Genomic DNA, 18,342 nt, shown 5'->3' with positions numbered 1-18,342 from the left:
GTTAAATATTTTATTTCAAATTAGATGAGTGTACTTTCGATCACAAATATAAGTCACATCAATAATTCATCATTCCTGATTTCCAGTTTAGGCTTCTTGAAAGTGGATCTGGTATTTAAAAGATAAGTTCAGAGAAATCAGAGAACCCCCAATTTTTGCAACTTTTCCCAATCTTTTAGTTATCTCGTTCTCACCTAATTATACAACCTGTTTTCAGCAATTTGACTTTACTGAGTTCTTTCAAAGCAGTCATAAATAACACCTTCCTTTTCTCACTCAAACCACATCAGTTTCAACAATTTTAACTAGATTAGGTAAATAGAGTCTAAGAATAACCTGCAGCTTCCCTGAGAGCGCATCAGTGTGTGGCCATAGTGGAGAGAGGCTGAAGCATGGGGCATGCCACGCAGTATTGGCTCATTCTGCAAGGAGGCTGAGTGGGGTCAGTCAGGGGAGCTTCCACAGCACCACTTCTGAATACAGCTGTTTTGCTCAGTCTCGGGCTGAATCTATGTCTGTTTGAAGACACCTTCTATAATTACCTCTGCTCACATTCATCAGCATGATTGCAGAATGATTGAAAATAACTCAATCTGTGATTGCTGAAATTTAATAATACTAACAGTGAACTTTGTGTGTATTATCAAGTGCCAGACTGCTAAACACTACGTGAATCATCCCATTGAATCTTCATAACCCTATAAAGTAGAACTATTATGATCCTTATTTTATACTCGAGGAAACTGAGACTCAGAAGAGTGAAATTATTTTCCCAGAGGCTCATAGGTAGTAATAATAGATGCAAAATCAAATCCACAACCCACATTTTACCACACCCTAACTGCATCCCTGTCATGAAACTTGGGAGTTGGCTATAGGTCCTGCTGTAGCCCACTGCCTGCTTGTTCCAGTCACCTCCCAAATGCTTCCTTTCTGGTCCTCCAAATTCTCCCCTAAGCCAGAGTCATTGGATTCATCCTAAATTCCCTCTTTCATTGTTTCTGAGGTTATCCTTGTGAGCTCCTAGTGATTTGAAGTCTTTATTCTTATCATTATGGACATACATGGTAAGAGAAAAACACATGCAGAAAAATGGCAAAGTCTTCAGAAACTTACAATATTCTTAAATCCTGATTCCTGAGACACAATTCTTCCTGTTCGTGCTGTGATGGGAACCAAATGCTCCTTTGGACTGCTGCCCTCTAGGTTTATCCCTAAGAAGAGGGCTCCCCAATTCCCTCTGCCCCTGTGGCAACAGCCTTAGTTACCTCCAACCCCAAAAGGCTCCTTTTCTTAGAAAGATGCCCCTTGTTTATAGTGGGGCTCTGTGTTCTGAAGCCCTTCAGACTGGAGAACAGCTGTTTTCCAGGAACTAGCCCTCCCCCCACCCACCCCCACACTAACAGTAGTACTGACTCTTCTGGCCATCACCTGATGGTCACCATTTTGGGCTAAATATTATGACTTCTGTAAGAACTGTCAAAATGTCTAGTATTTTACCTGACATAAAGGAGGTGGAGTGGATAGGGCAGTTCCAACCACTCTTAACCACTAACTCTGAAAGCAGCCTGTTCATCCAAATAACACCCAGGACAGACTTTCTTGGCTGTACTGAAATGGCAAAAACCCAAAGAAAGTCCCTGGATACATTTAAGCTTTCACTATTGAATATAGTTATACTTAATGTTTACTCCAGGGTCAGTTCTCCCACTCCTTAAAATTTCAGGATGCTAATTGTGAGATAGCTACATGCAAAATAAAATGAGATTTCCCAGCTTCCCTTGAGTTAGCCATAATCATGAAACTAAGTTCAGACCAATGAAATGTGAGAACACTAAAGTGTGAAATTTCCTGGAAAAGTCCTAAAATAGAGGGAACATGTCCCTCTTTGTTCCCTAGACTGTCTACCTACAATTTTTTTTTTACATAAGAGAAGTATAAATTTTTACTCTTGTTTTAAGCTATGATATTTGAAGTTTCCAAGTTTTATTCAGTCCAATCTAATCCTAATTGACACAAGTAAGAATATCAAAAGTGGGGTTGTGGCTCAGTGGCAGAGTGTTTGCCTAGCACATGTAAAGCCCTGGGTTCTATCCTCAGCACCACATAAAATAAAGGTATTGTGTCCATCTACAACTAAAAATATTTTTTAAAAAGAATATCAAAAGTATCTCAGAAATTGAGAGACTCATTTCCTATTCCCTTTCAAAGTTCTTGTTACCTGAAGTACAGCTGACCCTCCAAGTCCCACAGTTTGGGGTCCTGCATATATCAAAGTCTGCTTATGCTCAAGCCCCTTAGATAAAATGCAGAGTGTTTACATATAAACTACATGTACCCTCTCATATACCTCAAATCACCCCTATATTCCTTATAATACCTAACACAATTTAAATGTATGTAAGCAGTTGCTATACTATATTGTTTAAGGAATAATGACAAGGGGAAAAGTCTGTATATGTTCAGAACAGGTGCAATTTTTTTTTGTTTTCAAATATATTCCATCTGTGGCTGATTGAATTCAGAAACATGGAACCTATGAACATAACGAATACACACACACACACACATATGTATATATTTATTTTTTATAGTTTTAATTGGTGCATTATAGTTCTTTATATAATGATAGGATTCGCTGTTACCCAACTATATATTTAAACTTAAGGCTCTCTGACTCTCGGACTTTCTTTTTCTATTCTATACTATATTAAAACACACACATACTTTGGTCTCAGGCACCTGGGAAAGAGTCAGTTGCTCTCATAGTTTACTGTATTCTACAAATAATTCTTCAAGTAACCAAGGATGAGAAGTCAGAAGTTACACAAAATCCTACACAAACTTGATTTCAGTTTACAATCAACCCCCATCCATTCCATAGATGGGAAAACAAATGAAATCAGCCCACTTTTTGATTCCTTGGATTAAATTGTTACATATGCTTCAAGGAAATGAAAGCAAATATTTCCAAGGCTGAACCATCATGCACAAGAAGTTAGAAATAAATACAATAAATGCCTAAATAAATCAAAGCTACGGCAGGCACGGTAATTTTTCACCATCCAATGATTCCCGTAAAAAGCACTCAAGTGTCAATCTACAAGAAGCCCCCAGCCCTATTTCAAGTTATCGGTTAATTACACTGCCCTCATTTATCCAGCGCCTCCACTATTGTGGCAAGTATCTAATTCATTGTATCCCATCGCTCAATCGATTTTAATTGCGGCTGCTGCAGCAGACACCTTGAGATACATTTCCTAGAGAGACCATGGCAGCCTGCTAGACTGGCCCAATGATGATTAATTTCAATGACTTGAATCACTGAGGAAGAGGAAAGACACTTCCGTTTTAATTACATCTATAGGAGTGCAGCACCCTTGCTCCAGTTCACTGTCCTGAAACAAAAGAATGCCTGAAAAGAAAACAAAATGTGGGATGTGATGTTCTCCACTAACACAGATCTTTTTTTCTGTTCATTGCGCCACGACTCAGTCCGCCTTGAGTTGGGAAATATTGGCAGGCCTTGGGGATTTGCGAGCAGATTGGAAACCACGAAGAAAGCATTGTTCGGTTTGTTTTTGTTTATCTTACTTGGGCAATTAAAATCCATTGAGCAGATTTAAGACATGAGACCACATTTCATCCTCATTGCAGATGTTCTGCATAAAAGGGTCAAGAATAATTAACTCTGACTTGCATATGTATTTATTTATTGTCCCAGGGACACAGAGCCAAAGACATTTTTGGGTTTTTCCGGAACACTCTCTACTCATTCATGCCCTTGGACGTGGGCACATGCTGTTCCCTTCTCTCCCTCTTCCCATTAAGACAAATGGCTCAACCTCTACTTCTGTCCTGCCCTGGCGTGTGTGAAGGAAGTTAACTTATCTAACTGGGAATGCCAGAGTTGTGTGACCTTGGGCGAGTTACTTTAGCTTTCTGAGATACAGGGAACAGCTGTTGTCTTGAGCTATCTTCCTCCTCTTGTTTTTATATTTGCTAAAATGACTGCCAAACCCCTTGAAGTCTGATTTATTGCTGGCTGTTTCCTCATCTGTACAATGGAGGAGAAGGAGCCTTCTCCTGAATCATTAGTTGTTGTGCAGATTAAATGAGGAGCTTTATGTAAAGTACCCAGGCTGATGCCTGGTCATGAAGGGGTATCCAGGTACTTTCCTCCTGCAGACCTCCCACGGCAGCACTTTTTTATAAATCTCTTTTATGATGCTAATTGGTAAGCAAGCCAGAAAATGGGCATTTAAATTAGTCTCTGTCCTTTCCTCCTTCTCCTCCTCAGGTAAAAGGGCGATTAAATTTAATTGTCTCCACTTCGTATTTCACATCCATTCCCTCTTTTTGGTCCTCTCTGCCAACTGCCTGGATTCACACCTGGTTTCTTCAGCCCTTGCTGAAGAATGCCACAGTCTCTTGACACACCTGCATGCCTCCTACCTTACCCCATCTGCTGCATCTTCTGCAATTTCTTTCCTGTCCCTCCCCACTAAGTGACATGTCTTGATGGTTTCTCAAACATTCCAAGATACATTAGTCAGTGTGGCACACAAGACCCTTTGTGATGGAGCCTTGTCTTACTCTCCACCTTCATCGTCAACATGCACAAACACACACCGTGGCGTGGCTGTGGCAGTACTGGGCTCCTAGAACTTCCTCCACAGATGTTTCCTGCCCTTTCTCAGCCCTTTGCCCTTGCAGTTCCTTCTACTGGCAATGCTCATTCCTCTCCTCATTTCATCTGGCTAATTCCTTGGAATCCTAACCCATCACCTCCACTAAGAAGTCCTCCCTGAGCATCTGCCTGAGATCACTGCTCCTCCATAGCACCCTGCGCAGACCTCTGAGCTGACGTCTGCTACATTTCACTGTGATTGTGCTCTGCCCTACTAGAGATCCTGAGGACAGAAACGATGTCTTCTTTATTCCTATAATCCAGGAGCTGACGGTCAGTGCTCATTATTGAATGAATGAACAAATGAGTTGAGTACATTTGTCTTCTCGCTTCCATTTCTTCAAAGGAAGAAAGGACACATTCTTGATTTTCTCAGGTTTTTTATTTTCTCTCCCAGCACCTAGGACACAACAGTGCCTAATTAAATATTATGAATGAATGAATGAATGAATGAATCTCTTTAGACATGAGCCATGTGATATGCTTTCATGGTAAAATTAATTTTCCCTCAGTTCTCCCACTCCCTCGTGCCCTGGACAAGATACCAGTTGTCAGAATTAAACATGGCCCCATGCTGTCCCCCAGGTAGAAGTCATGACCTCTCCTATAGACATAAACTTCAGAAGGAAAAAGACGCCTGTCCAAAGAAAATGTTCAACTAGACTCCTTACACAACTGAACACAAAGGCCACTAGCTCATGAGGAAGAGAGCTATACCAGATGGCGTTCCCACTACAAAGAGATGAAATATGTGTCATTTCCACTTCTGTAGTGGGTTAGTCTTTTTTGGAGCTCAGCATTAAACAGCTGGGAGTCCTTTCTGACAATGCAGATTCCACTGCCTGATGGCAGGAAGTCAGGCAGCAGGCAGGGCCCATCCATTTTCTCCAACCACCTTTCCAGCCAATAACCTATAACTTTCTCCCCTATAAAAGTTTTATGGCCAGTTGAGTAGAAAGTCCTAGCAATGAATAAGACCTCAAGGGGCTCGGCAGATGGAGAAAATGAGAAAAGTTTGGAACATGAGGGTTCCTGGGGAAAAGTGTGGAGTGGAAAATGATCCAAGGGCATTGTGGTCACACAGACTGGGGATCAAAGCTCAGTCTTCCGTGTCCATGCTGCCTGACCCCAGTTCACTGGGCCTGGACCTCAGTTTTCCAAGCAGAGCAGTGAGAAGAATACAAAACCCAGTCGGCACAGAGGACATTCAGTACGTTTTAGCTCTCTTTCCCTCTCTTGACTCCTCTTCCATTTGCTAACACGTCTGGACTAACAAAAGATTTCTCCCTCATTCGTAGATTTCTTTATAATGATAACTCTCATAAAGATTGTTTTAAATGAAATCAAATCTAGACATAGATTTTTTAAATATCTTACTTTTAAATAGAAGGACAAAGCTATGTTGAACAGGATAAAATCAGAACTATCAAGGGGTGTCTGGAAAATGTGATGGCTCTATGTATAAGCCAGCCATGACAACTAAAAAAAATGGCAGATGATAAGTTGCTGTGAGTCTCCAGAAAGTTCTAGAAATACCTAATTTCTACTTCAACTTACACTTGCCTTCCTACATCTCCCAGATGGAAAGGGATCGTTAATATTCTTAAAACTCTTACTTACCTCTACCCCTTGGTAGACACCTTACTTCCATACACTATTTTTTTCTGATAGTTATTAATTCACCTTCCAAGTACATTTCTCTTTTAAAATCATATTCAAATAGGCATGTGGGGTTAACACACTTTCAAGCCAAAATCATCCCATGGAAAGCCTCGCAAGGCAAAATGAACGAACATTTCAGAATCAGAGGCCTAAATTCTAATCCTGGCCACTTCCTCTTTCTACATCATTGATGCTTATGTCTGTAAGTCACTGGATAAAATCTCCAAATGCCACATGTCCTGTGAGAATCCCCTTCCATTGCTTTCCTAGCACACAGTCACCCCACCTTTGCTTGAAATAGCAAACTTATTTCTTTGAACTGCCATATAAGTTTATGCAATTTATATACTGTGCAAAGGCACCAAGCTAAGAAGGCATAGGAAAGCTGAAATTCTGTCCCCATTCTGCTGCTGGTCAAGTTGGTTGCTCCTAAAGGAACACCTTTTTCTAATTTGTCCACAGGAGGCTCCTTTTATTAACATTCACAGAGGCATCATATAGACTAGCAGTGACCCAGTGAGGTCAACACACTCCAGCACACATTGAAAAGTAGAAGAGAACTCAGCTCCACCAGGGACAATGAGACTGTGACCTCAAGCAAGCCCAGTGTTGAGAGATCAGCAATTAGTTGGCATCCAAGCTAATGTTTCTGCAAGAGAAGAATATAACTAAATAAATAAGGACCTATGGCAGCTAACTATACTTGATCATTTATTAAATTGCAAAAATCTTACCCATGACTGTGAAATGCCTTTATGGTTAGGAAAATGTACTAATAATTTTATTAGGCAGCAATTAAACTTAAATTCCTTTTAACTATATTTGATGTCATCCTTTTTCTAGGCCCATTAGAGTAACATTAAGGTGTTTGTGCAGATAGCTCAGTCATTTCAAATTACTTTCCTGTCTAATGTGGGAGCCTTTAATAGCATACTCTTAGGTTGAATTCAATTTTGGAGACACCAGGCATGCTAATTAGATCGTCTCAGTGTTCCTTGCAGAAGAAGCCAAAAAAGAGCTATTTTCCCATCGTCTTCTGCTTAGCAATGTTCGTGGAACACGGCTTTCTGTGCAATTAGAGGTATAGACCCTTTACTGCACAAAATCTGGCTTGAACGGTAAGTATTGCTAGCAGACACAATGTCTGGTTAATATGCCACTGTTGTTGACATGTTTTTTGGATCTAATTAGAGCTAGTAAGTTTTCTCCTCCATTATTCTGAGTCTCGTAGTTAGTGTTTGTTCGGTCTCAGCCCCCTAACATTAGAGTTGAAAGAGAAGGGGAGAGGAATGAGCATTTATTAAGCACCTACCAGCTGCCAGCTACTGGGGGAGACATTTAATACCTATAACAGCTCTGTGAGCTGTAGATTATTAGCTCCATTTATAGATGGGAAAACTTTGGCTCAGAGACGGTAAGTTAAGTGCCCAAAGACACACAACTGGCAAGTTGTAGGTTTGGGATTAAAATTGAGATTTGACTCCAAAGCACATGCTCTTCCCACTTTGGCAGCTCTGCCACTTGGTGGTTCTAGGAACTAAGAGAGTCACCCTTGTAGAAGCTGGAGCAGTATCCATATGTGATAGGTATTGTGCCCTAATTTTCCACATGATGCAGGCCGATGTGTGGATTATATGGGATAATACTATGTAAAGTACCCATTCCACTATCCAAATACAAACACCAACAAAGGAATAATTTTTATTTTACAACCTCAGCCACTGGCACCCTCTTACCTAGGTAATCTCTGCTCAGTTAAATATTTCCTTTCCTAAGTCTCTTTCCTCATCAATCTATTAACATAAATTCTTTCTCCAGTCATTGCACAGGCCATCGATCCCCTAATGTACAGCTATTACAATCATGATTGCAATTACCGTTTGGCTCTGTGCAATGCTATCATCGTTTTCTTTTGGTTGGCATGATAAATGTTACTAATAACTCTGGCCTCAGATCTTTTGTAGAATGAGGCAAGACAGTAATATATTAATTGATGGATTAATGACTCATAACTGTTCCGATCATCATTAATTGCTTTTACTTTCAAAGCATCAAAAGGTGGGGGTGGGGGTGAGAGTGAGGCAAAGTTCATTCCCCTTGGAAGGCCAGCCAGGAGAATGGGAGAGCTGTCAGCAGACAGGTCGAGCAATGTCCCCCTGAGAGTATGAGAATAAGACTATCATGGCACCAACCACAGCTGTCTCAATCCATTCTTTTATCTGCCCTGGCTCTGATTTGGCTTTTCTTGTTTCTACTGTGATTCTTGCAACAGTACACACCAGACCTGGGCTACTAACACTTTCCTTCCCTCAAAACCATTCTCTACCCAGGAATTCCAGAGAGCCAGTCAGGCAAGAGAAGAAAACAATGGGACTGTTTATCATGCCAGCCTCTGGGGTGTCTGCAAGCCCTGGTCAAAGCAGCATGTAGCCACAATCTTGTCCCTGTGACCGCATAGTTCTCAAACTCTCAGAACTCATGGTAAAATTATGGGAAACAAGAGCTCCAGATGCTTACATGCTCCAGAAGGGCAACCAGGGAGATCCCAAACCTTCACCTCCCTTCGTAGTCCCTTGAAGAATCACACAAATCTCCTGCAGCTCTCTTAGCCAGGAGACCTTTCTGCTTAAATACAAGAGTAATAGCAATGCAAAGCACAGGCTTTTTTTTTTCAAAGAGAGAGAGAATTTTTTAATATTTACTTTTTAGTTTTTGGCAGACACAACGTCTTTGTTTGTATGTGGTGCTGAGGATCAAACCCAGGCCACATGCATGCCAGGCAAGCGCGCTATGGCTTGAACCACATCCCCAGCCTCAAAGCACAGGCTTTTGCTGAATGATTCCCATCAAGAGTATCACATATTGTTATCACAGAGTCTGCCTATAATATCACCCCATCAGCAAAACCAGTTATTTTTCTCTTTACTATTATAATCATTGTTCATTGCTAATGGCTAAAGAGTTTAGTTTGCGGTTTTGCATGTGGCATATACCACATCCTTTACCATCCAAGCTCCATCTATATGAACTATAAAGAAAAGAAACTATATGTTGGGCTGGGGTTGTAGCTCAGCGGTAGAATGCTTGCCTAGCACATGCGGGGCACTGGGTTTGATCCTCAGCACCACATAAAAATAAAATAAAGGTATTGTGTCCATCTACAACTAGAACAAAATATTTTTTAAAAAAAGAAAGAAAGTATATGCTTTTTCTTCATTTAGTATTAATGTTGACTGTAGCCCCACCCCTTTCTCCCAAAGAGCCTTTCTCATGTAGACTGGCCACCAGCTTAACTCACAAATAGAACAGACCAGGGGCTTGGTTAGGTCAGAGTGTTAGTTAAACCTCAATGTGCATGTTAGAATGAATTTCATATAGTTTCCCAAACAGATAAAAGGTATACTCAGCTACCCCAAGCATCATACAGGCATCACTGCAGAGAGAAGATGAGGTTAACTATTAATCTGTCTTACACAGAGCATCAGGCAAGCCTGGGCCAGGTGCATGAATCTTTTTGGGACCTCCATGATCTACCTCATGTCTTTATGATGGTTGTGTGGTTTCTGCTGACCCACCTCTGGGTGCAGGATGAACTGTACCTTTTCTCACCAGACTATCCACTTTCCTACATCAAAACTAATACAGTATAAAAAGGATTCTTCATGTTAATGTCAGTCCAGCTGATCTGACATAATATAAGAAGACTGGGGGACCTTTCAATGCCAGGTTTTGCATTTGTTCTTATAGTCAATAAAATTATTTAGCTGAGAGTAAATCCCAATAGTAATAATTATGATCTGTACCTTCTCAAGTTGTAGAAGGATCAAATATAACATGCAAAATGAATTTGCACATAAGCCTGGTTATGATTATTATTATTTCTTTCTGAAAGAAGTCCTCCACTGTTAGTGATTTCTGGCCTATCCTTTGGACTCCTCTTTAAGAAAAACAAGCCAGACACGCATGTGACAAGTTAAACAGGCGTTGAAGATATTTTTATCTGTTCAAGCCAACAACAGTAAATGCATCATAAGACAGTATGTGATTAATTGCCAAGTGAATTGTGAAAAGAATAATTGCCAGAAAAATATGAACAAGAGACGGCTTTGCTCTAATTGGTGGAGGAAGGGAAGAAAGAGGTTCACAGGGGCTACACAGAATAGAGATTTGTTCTGGGTCTTGTAGAGTAGATAGGACTTAGGTTGGAGGGGAGAGGGCATTTCAGGGAAAATACATCAGGTTGGATGGAAACAATTAGGGATTGGGGATTTGGGGGAACATTTGGTAACAAAGAGAGGAATGCAATGATGTAGTAGGAAATCATGAATGTTGTTTTCTCTTGCTGTATCCATTCAAACAAGTCCAACATACCTGAGGCGCATTCTGCAAGCAGCCTCTCTGAGGCTGGCTAGGCCACCTGTCCAACCCCAGCACTTGCTTCCTCCATACACACCCCTCACCAACCTGGAGCGTCTCAACTCTATTCCAGACTGCATGTCCCATGTCAGCCCTACTCAGGCTCTAAGAACTTGATTCTAATTTTTTTGATGTGTGAGGTTTATTTCTCAATTCCCATTCAAGTCTACAGAAGCTAACATTAACCCAGATCTTTATGTGAGATCATTAATTATCCTACCTCCCTTACTCCTCAGACTAGCTCTGTGAAGTGGTATGGCTCTTACCCACACTTTTGCAGATGAGGAAATAGAGAGATGTTCAGATCCAAGGTCATGCCACCAATAAGTGCTAGCGTTTGGAGTGTATCCCCAAGTTAGCTGACCCCATAGCCTAATTCCCAGCCACTAGCTCAGTGAAACAGTTTCATTGCCTAAACCCATCCCATTGGGCCTTTCCTCCTTAGTCACCTTTACATAGGATACTTTACTCTGGTCAACCTTTGGAATCTAGACTCCTCCTCAAACAGCCATCCTGCTCCAAACACATCCATGGATAGGAATCCTCAGTGGAACCCTTGGTTTGGGGTCCTAGAAGACATTCAACACCAAGATTTATGTCCAATTTTATTGAATATGCAAACCAATGAAGGCTTTAAGATACTTATAAGCATGAGATAACATGGTGAAATGCCACATTTCCACAAGATGATCCAGCACTCAGTTCAGGACTATCCTGTCTGTTCCATCCTGGACGGATTATAGGAAGACAATAATTTGTGACCCTGTTTTGTGGTTCAAAGTGAGATGATAAGCATCTAAGTTAATGAAGTGATAGTGGAAGCAAACAGAACATGATAATAAAGGATCAACTCATTCCATTCCGAAATAAAATAAATTTCTTTTGAAAACAAACTTGCTCACCCACTGAGTCATCTGTAAGGAATCAGCTTACAGCTTCATAGCTCTCTGGAACCCAGAATGCATCTCGGGTGTGTTCTTGTTCCTTGGTTTGTGCTGTTAAAACAAATGTAAGCAGCATGACATGGAGAGAACTTCAGGGATTTGAAATCAGGTCTAAGTTCAAATAGTGGTTCTGCCACTCACTCACCCACGTGACCTTGGGAAAGTACTTAATCTCTCTAAGTCTGTCTCCTCATCTGTAAAACAAGGATAATAATGTCTGCCACACAAGGTTGTTGTGGGGATTAAATAAGACAGTGGATAGAAAAGCTATGATTAGCACAGAATAAATGTCAGTTTTTGTACTATCATTTCTGAGCCAAACACCTCATTAAAAGCCCTGCATAATCACCCATAAAATCTTCTTTGAAATAAAGTGATTGGGTTCAACCAACCTTTTGGAAAGCAATTTGGCTTTCCAAATGCTTTCCACTGTATATTAAGACACATAAAAATGTTCCTATCCTTTGACCTAGTTGTTCCACTTCTCAGAATCTATTCTTAGGAAATCATCCTCAATACAGGAAGAGCCTAATGCACCAAGAGGTCCACTGCAGATGGATACAATAGAGGGAAATTAGAGGCAACCTGAACATCCAGGAGCAGATGTTTGCCGAGTCTCAGTGCAGCCTGCTTCTAAAATGCCTTACTTCGGTATTAAGCCCAGAACTCAAAAAAACAGAGTTTTAAAGTGAGTGAAGTAAATCAAGGATCAAACACACTCTTTTCTTCAATTTGTTTGCTCCCTCTTACATCCAGCTCCTCTTTTCTGAAGGCTTCCCTGCATGGCCCACACGCCAGCAATCTTAGCCCTTTTTCTCCCACTCACAGTTCTGCCATCTGGGCACTGCCCGTGGGGCTTCATGCCTGAGCCCACCTGCACAGCCTGGGCTTCCCACCCGCTGCCTCCAGCTTTGCGGACACAGAAGTCCTCTCCAAGCTTGGGCGTCCTTTGGCTCAGCGCTCTGTCTCCCCAGGCTGCCTGGCAAGCACTCCCTCAGCTCTGTCTTCACCTCCCACCCCTGTTGTCTTCCCACTTTCAACTTCTTGCCTGATTATTTCCACCAAAGTTTGCCGTGTCCTACTAAGTTACAGAAGGCCCTGTCTCGGGTGTCCAGAATTTGTCCATTTGAATCATCTTAATGGGAGTGGGAGGAGATCAACTTTTAAGTTAATGATTTAGGAGCCCATTTTCGAAATCCCTTAAGAAAGGACTGAAATTTCATGAAACCACATCCTTTCAAAACTGGCATCCATGAGGTTAGAAACATGGGCAGTAGCTGAGGCGAACGAATCTAGGACTGTCTCTTGGAGCTACCTTAATTTGTAATCTGGAATTTCTTTTTTAGATGACACCTGGAAGGAAGAATATTGAGTTTGTATAACTATGTGCATTTTGCAATGTCTCAGTTTTAATAGGCACTGGGTAGCATTTGGCTTCAGCCCTTTCAACTCCAAGGACAATTTCACAACTGTGCTTTTCCTGTCAGTTCTGACATCTGGACCCATGGAGGTCCAGGTCACCATGAGGTTAAACCCTGTGGTGAAACCCTATGTGAACTCCTCAGCAGAGTGCAGAACAAGCTGCCGAGGGCCCAGGTCTTTCCCTCCTTCCCAGGAACCTGAGAGCTGGCCTCTCTCAATGGCTGCAGAGACAATGGCCATTTTTAAAAAGCAAACTAGATAGCAGTCTTTTTTAATGTTGTTTTACTGGTTGAACAGCAATCACTGTTTTGACTCGCTGTTTACTAAGCACTGTAAACTGTACCCCAATTTTCACACCATGTGCTGGGATACAGAGGCGACTCCTCCTCCATCTTGGCCATCTGCCTGACTTCGCCCTTCCTTTCTCCTCCTGTTAGCTTTTTGTCACCACGCTAAATCAACTTAAAGGGAGGAAAGATTTGTTTTGGCTTTGGCTTTCAGAGACTTTGGTCCATGGACACTTAGCCCCATCTCGCGGGGTCTGTGGTGAAGGCATGACGGAGCATCATGGCAGTTGGGAATCAGAGAGCAGGAAGAAGAGCCCAGAGACCAAATATACTCTCCGAAGTCACACCCCTAGTGACACACCTCTTCCATCTAGGGCCCAGATACTGGAGCTCCCATGACCTCCCAGTAGTACCACCAACTGGGGACCAAGCCTTCAAACCATGAAACTTTGAGGGATACTCCTAATCCAAACCATAGCATTCCATCTTCCTCCTCTGTGTTCTTCCTTCTTCTTTCTTCTTGTTTCTTTTCTTCATTCCTTCCTTTTTCTTTCCTTCCTTAGTTCTCCTCCTTTCTTCCCTTCCTTCTTTGCTTTCTAAGATAATGTTTAGATAATACTGAAAAACAAGCAAAAATAACATGTACAGTCCTGCCACTTAGTACAAATATAAAAGAATGAAAATCACTCCCTTCTCATCCCACCTTCTAAGCCCTAAAGGAGAAAACTACTCTTAACAGCTTGGTGTGCGGCATTTCCAACTTTTTATTACATTCGTATAGATGAGGTTATCTGTCTGAACATGCAGGCATTTTTTACAATAATAGAATGATGCTCTATTTCTTAGACCCCATACTTTTCTTTTTTAATTAATCTATTATTGGCGCCTTTCTAAACACACCCCATTTTCATTGACTGATATTACCATTCCATGAAAAGGAAGTTCTTCATTATTCAACATTCTCCTATTAATGGACACTTAGGTTGTTTTCAGTCTTTATACTGTTGCAGTTATGAAGAGTTGTGCAGTGGATATCCATAAATATGCAAATGTATATATTTATTTATTCACCATTGTTTATTTATAATTGATTGTGGGGTTAGTAAGTCAAAGAGTGTGTATCTTTTTCAACTATAGTAGATATTACCAAAGTGCTTCCCTAATAGGTTACAGCAATTCACTCTCCTATCCACAGCATGTGAGAGTGCCCATTTTCCTTCCTACTCCTGAAGATTTTCTTCTTTATTTTTGCTGGTCTTGTTGACAAAGCATTTATTGTTTTAATTCACACTCCTCTGACTTGTCATAACACAGACCATCTCATATTTACTGTCATTAGTACTTATTTTTTAACCCAACCCCCATGGGGTTTGCTGTCATTGTTATTAACTCTGCCTTATTAAGTGCCTGCTAGACATGTATCAGTGTGTTCCACACTTGACAGGCATTGTTTTGTTTATCGTCTAACCCCATATGAGGTTGATGCTACTATCAGCCCCATTTGACGGGTGAGGGAAACATCTGAGATCAGGGCAGATAAGGAGCCTCCTTGTCCATAATCAAAGTCCAAGTGGCACAGTTGGAACTTGAGCCCAGACCCACTGGCCCCAAAGCTTTTGCTTTTTGCACTAGTCCAAGCTGCCTCCCACCCATCTGTGCTCTTCATACTCTCCCAGTCTTCTGGGTCCTAGCTGCCTTCTCTAGATGATTTTGTTCATCTCCCCTCCCAAAGTCCTCTGCTGCTCATAGATTTCATTTGTATACAAAGAACAGTGCATTGACAGTTTAAATTTTCTCTTTAATTTATAACCTGATGCCTGAGTTTTCTGTCTCTCCCACAAGTCCTCCCACTCCCTCCTCCCCTCCAGGGGAACTCCTTAAATGTAATTTCCCTCTTCCTTCCCCACACACTTAAAACCGCCAGGCACATTTTGTTCTTCATGAACTTTCAGGACTGGGCACACACTGTGAAATCACAAGTGGAAAGGGAGAGACAGCAAGAGAGAGACAGCAAGGCCTGACTTTCTGGCTCCAGAAATTTTCTTCCAGACTAAGTTAGCATCCAGTTCACTCTTACAGACAGTCCTGCACGAGAGAATTCCAAATGAGAGCAAAAATCCATCAAGAGAATTCTGATTTAAAACTTAAGAAAATAGTCTGTACATATTTTTAGAACAACCCAGAAAAGAATACATCTGTGACTCGAAACAGCTGGAAATCCTTTTGCCAGAATGATGCTGATTACAAAAGTGGTAATGCTCAGACAAGAGGCATTCAGGAACCACCCAGGCCAGTATTTTCACGAATGCAACTTTCAGATCATCTTTCCTTTCATACATGAAACACTGACCCCTGTAAGCTGCCTTTTAAACGCCAAATGCCAGCCAGCTGTGAAGTTTGTGCAGCAGTGCTTGTGTAATTATTTGAGGATTTTATTGTATTTTTGCCTTTGTTGGCTTAGTAAAAAGAGTGGTTAAACCAAAGAACAAAAGTAATCAGAAGCATAGGTCTTATAAATATAAGGTCTCATAATATACTTGAGAAAATAAAGGAAATTATGAGGCATGCCAAAGACAGAATAACATTAGCTTTGGATAGTCACTGGACGTAAGCCAGTCTACCATGTGCTCGATTCTGAAGGAAAACAACAAAATTAAAGAATATGTTGAAAATGTTGGTGGCAAACTGTGGAAAAAAGACAAGATATCCTTAGGAAGCTGCATTTTGTTTTAAAGATTACTGAAAATGGAGTGTTCTTCAACCTGGCACTCAGTTAGGGCACGTCTTTCTTTTTCACTGTTATGTCCTCAGTGCCTTGCACACAATTCATGGTCCATAATATTTGTTGAATAAATCAATAATAATAATTTGGTTGCAGATTTGACATTTTAAGAATTCTATTGTGCATAAAAGTAGAGGTATGGTTGCCTTTCCCTAAATATTAAAAGTGAAGAAGAAAAGAAAGGATTCCTGAGGCTGCCCGATTTCAGTATCTCATGGGGGCACAGAGGGTGGATTTGAGCAAAAAGGATGACAATGAGCCCTTTGTCAGACTCTTGTTCAAGTACCCTATCTCATGGCATTTCTTCCTTCAAGCCATAGACACACACACACACACACACACACACACACACACACACCTGACTGAAGTCAAGCAGAAAACCAGACCCAGCCAGGCCATGAGTCCCCAGAACAAAGACAGGGTTTGAGGTGTCTCTCACCAGAGGATGCTGTGTCTAGAAAGCAGGTAGAACCAGAAGTTGTGCCCAGGAGAATCAACATCAAGCTCCAGGCCAAGGAATACAATGAAAATTCATAGCGAGGTTAAAGAACCACACCAGGAATGCTAGTGAGTGAACAGCTTTCAAATGCATGTATCTACAGGAATTCATGAGGTGGAGAACAGATTAGTGTTTCTCAACCATTTTCTTCAAGCAGCTACTGTGCAAACAATGGATCAATGACAACATGAGAAAAGAAAGGTCTAAACTTGTGCTCCCAGCAGAGCAAGTCTCTGGAGTGTTAGCTGCAAGAAACAAATGATAAAGACAAAAACTGAACACAGTTGAGGTTGGACGCTGGAGAAGTATTTCAATGGTATAAGACCACAAGCAAGGTGGGAAAGCAGTGACGGCAGCAGGTGAGGCCAGGGTCAGGGTAAGAGCAGGGTGTCCTGAGATTCCAAGCTCAGAGCCAGGAATCACTGGCAAGAAGGTCTGGAGATGATCAGGATGGTTCTGCCTCCTTGGAAGGCCCTGGTCACACCACGCCAATCTAAAAGACATCCCACTCCGAACTTCATTAGTGATAGCTTGTGAACATGTGTGAGGCCCACCATTCCCCAAACCCTAAAGCAGGGTTTAGGGTTTGGGGAATGGTGAACCCTACTTGTCCTAAAGGTAAAGGGAATGGCAAAAACTAATGGTAAGTAGTTTCACTTTGTGTGACCCTAAAGGTCATCTTATTATTTTTTATTTAATGTACTCTTCTTTATTAACACATATTAATTGTACATGTGTGATATTTCCATGTACTGACCAAATACCACTATTCTTTATATAGCCCCACTCCCAACAACAGAAGATATGAATGACAAACCCACAGCCAACATCATACTGAATGTGGAAAAGCTGAAACAAGACACACACACATATGCACGCGCACACACCTCTTTCCATTCATGGGTTGATGGACACATAAGCTGATTCTATCTTGACCATCATCGTCAGTGCCATAATAAACGTGGGTGTGCAGGTATCTCTCTGATATGTTGATTTCATTTCCTTTAGTTATATACCCAGATATGGGATAGCTGTATCATAAGGTGTATCTATTTTTAGTTTTATGAGAAAGCTCTGTATTTTTCTTCATCATGGTTATAATACTTTACATTCCCACCTACGGTGCATAAGAGTTCCTTTTTCTTCACATCCTCACTAGCACTTTTGTTTTGTTTTATTTGCTTTGATAATAGCCATTCTAACTGGGGTGAAATAGTATCTCATAGTTTTAATTTGCATTTCCCTAATGGCTAATGATTTGGGTATTTTTAAAAATATTTGTTGGTCAATTGGACTTCTTCTGAGCAGTGTCTATTCAGATGATTTACCCATTTTTAAATGGATTACTTAGTGTTTTTTGTAAGTTTTTGGAGTTCCCTTGTTTCCTGAACATCAACCCTTGTTAGACGAATAATTGGCAAATGTTTTCCCCATTCTGAAGGTTATCTGCATTCTATTGATTATTTCCTTTGCTGTGGAGAAGTTTGTAGTTTGAGTGAATCCCATTTCTCAATGTTTGCTTTTGATCCTATGTTTGGGAGGTCCTATGCAGAAAATTATTGCCTATACCAATGTCTTAAAGTATTTCCCCTATGTTTTCTTCTAGTAGTTTCAGAGTCTTGGGTCTTGTATTTAGGTCT

General features: G+C 41.1%; 1 protein-coding gene and 1 long non-coding RNA gene across 2 annotated transcripts in view; one reads left to right on the top strand and one right to left on the bottom strand.

Moving 5' to 3' along the window:
• Spon1 (spondin 1) overlaps window positions 1-18,342 on the top strand; it is a 266,766-nt gene that overhangs the window by 176,862 nt on the left and 71,562 nt on the right. The window lies entirely within an intron of this gene.
• LOC144377088 (uncharacterized) lies at window positions 11,041-12,005 on the bottom strand. Its single transcript, XR_013437744.1, has 2 exons — window positions 11,671-12,005; window positions 11,041-11,531 (listed from the first exon to the last, which is right to left on the bottom strand). It is a non-coding gene; the product is annotated as an uncharacterized LOC144377088 (long non-coding RNA).

The sequence above is a fragment of the Ictidomys tridecemlineatus genome, chromosome 4, assembly GCF_052094955.1.
Source record: "Ictidomys tridecemlineatus isolate mIctTri1 chromosome 4, mIctTri1.hap1, whole genome shotgun sequence".
Classification (NCBI taxonomy): Eukaryota; Metazoa; Chordata; class Mammalia; order Rodentia; family Sciuridae; genus Ictidomys; species Ictidomys tridecemlineatus.
This window is presented reverse-complemented; position numbering and strand designations above follow the sequence as displayed.